Below are 2,364 nucleotides of genomic sequence, written 5' to 3' on the forward strand. Positions count from 1 at the left end.
TCAATTAATTAAAGCTCTTATAAACGCCAGAAACTTTTTTTTTGCAATAAGAAAGGCATTATGATAATCCAAATGGTTATCTCAGAGTTTCGTTCGGATAACTTTGGGGGGAAGAGGGACAAGAGTAGGTTTTTTTTGCCCTCCATTCTGTTTGGTCACTGATAAAGGCACACAAATTTTATTATGTTCACATCAGACCTGTGGTTTTCCCATATGAAGTACCTGTACCTATAAGAAGTATATATACATTTATTTTTAATATGATTCAAAGAGCATTTAATCTAACTAAAATATATTGGTTATTATGCTGAAATGAAAAAATTATCAAACAGTTCGTGGTAACGAACAGTAAGTAAGGAGCGACTCGGCTCAATGGTAACCGAAACTCTAGAAAACGGTATTTTGATACAAATAGATAAATCAAAAGAATCAGATTTTAATGTTGATTTCAAATATATAAGTTTCATCAAGTTTAATTCTACCCATAAAGAGTTACGCGCCTGAGAAAATTTGGCTGATTTTCGAAAAAAGGGGGAGAGACCCCCTAAAAGTTATAGCACCTTAATGAAAATCACATCATCATATTCCACGTATGAGAGAACCCTACTGTAGAGGTTTCAAGCTCCTATCTACAAAAATGTGGAATTTTGCATTTTTTGCCAGAAGAAAGATTACGGGTGCGTGTTTATTTGTTGTTTTTTTTCTTTTTTTTCCCAGGGGTGATCGTATCGACCCAGTGGTCCTAGAATATCGTGGGAGGGCTCATTGGAATGGAAATTAAAAGTTCTAGTGCCCTTTTTAAGTGACAAAAAAATATGGAGGGCAACTAGGCCCCCTCCCAAGCTCATTTTTAGGACCCCCTAAAAGTTTCAGCACCCTAATGAAAATCACATCATCATATTCCACGTATGAGAGAACCCTACTGTAGAGGTTTCAAGCTCCTATCTACAAAAATGTGGAATTTTGCATTTTTTGCCAGAAGAAAGATTACGGGTGCGTGTTTATTTGTTTTTTTTTCTTTTTTTTCCCAGGGGTGATCGTATTGACCCAGTGGTCCTAGAATATCGTGGGAGGGCTCATTGGAATAGAAATTAAAAGTTCTAGTGCCATTTTAAAGTGACGAAAAAATATGGAGGGCAACTAGGCCCCGTCCCAAACTCATTTTTTCCCAAAGTCACCTGATCAAAATTTTGAGATAGCCATTTTGTTCAGCATGTTCAAAAATATTATAAGTATGTCTTTTAGGATGACTTAATCCTCCGAAGGTCCCGGGGGGAGGGCTGAATGTTATGAACTTTACCCAATGTTAACATATAGCATTGGTTATTGGGAAGTATTAAATAAAAAAAACAAGTTTTTAAACTGAAAGTAAGGAGCGACATAAAAACTTAAAACGAACAGAAATTATTCCGTATATGAAAGGGGCTGTCCCCTCCTCAACGCCTCGCTCTTTACGCTAAAGTTTTTTTTTGTTTTAAAAAATAATGTTGTGAGACCGAGACAAACTTTTGCTCAAAGCGCGTGGCGTTGAGGAGGGGACCGCCCCTTTCATATAGGGAATAATTTCTGTTCGTTTTAAGTTTTAATGTCGCTCCTTACTTTCAGTTTAAAAAACTTGTTTTTTTTATTTAATTTCTGATCGTTTTTTAGTTAATGCAGCTTTTATTTTGGCCCACCATCATTGAATAAGTAAAAAAAAATTTGCATAAAAATTTTAGTTTTCTTTTGCTAAATGGATGTCTCTAAATTTGGTTATGACGTGAGTAGTAAGTATCTATTGAATTCTATAGAAGCTATAGGAAAAAATTTCTATAGAAGCTCTACACCTTTTCAAAGAGAGTGAGTATCCTCTCACATGGCCTTATACTTCTATAGAAGCTATACGAATTACCATGTTATTCTATAGAAGCTCTACACCTTTTCAAAGAGAGTGAGTATCCTCTCACATGGCCTTATACTTCTATAGAAGCTATACGAATTACCATGTTATTCTATAGAAGCTCTACACCTTTTCAAAGAGAGCGAGTATACTCTCACATGGCCTTATACTTCTATAGAAGCTATACGAATTACCATGCTATTCTATGTTCCTTCCATTGTTATTCTATGGGACCTCTACACGTGATTAAACACGTTATGAAACTACGTGCTATTTGCTTATGCCCCGTTGGTACCATTCCAAACGAGTGGAGGGAAAACCAAAAATACTCAGAATCGAAAATAAACGGGATCTGCCTCAAGGGGAAGGCTCAGAGGCCCTTCGTTCCCCCATTTCTGAGGGCAGGGGGGGTCAATTTTGGAGGGAAAACCAAAAATACTCACAATTAAAAATAAATGGGATCTGCCTCAAGGGGAAGGCGCAGA

The sequence above is a fragment of the Artemia sp. Qi Xiang Cuo genome, chromosome 3, assembly GCF_049724085.1.
Source record: "Artemia sp. Qi Xiang Cuo chromosome 3, ASM4972408v1, whole genome shotgun sequence".
NCBI lineage: Eukaryota > Metazoa > Arthropoda > Branchiopoda > Anostraca > Artemiidae > Artemia > Artemia sp. Qi Xiang Cuo.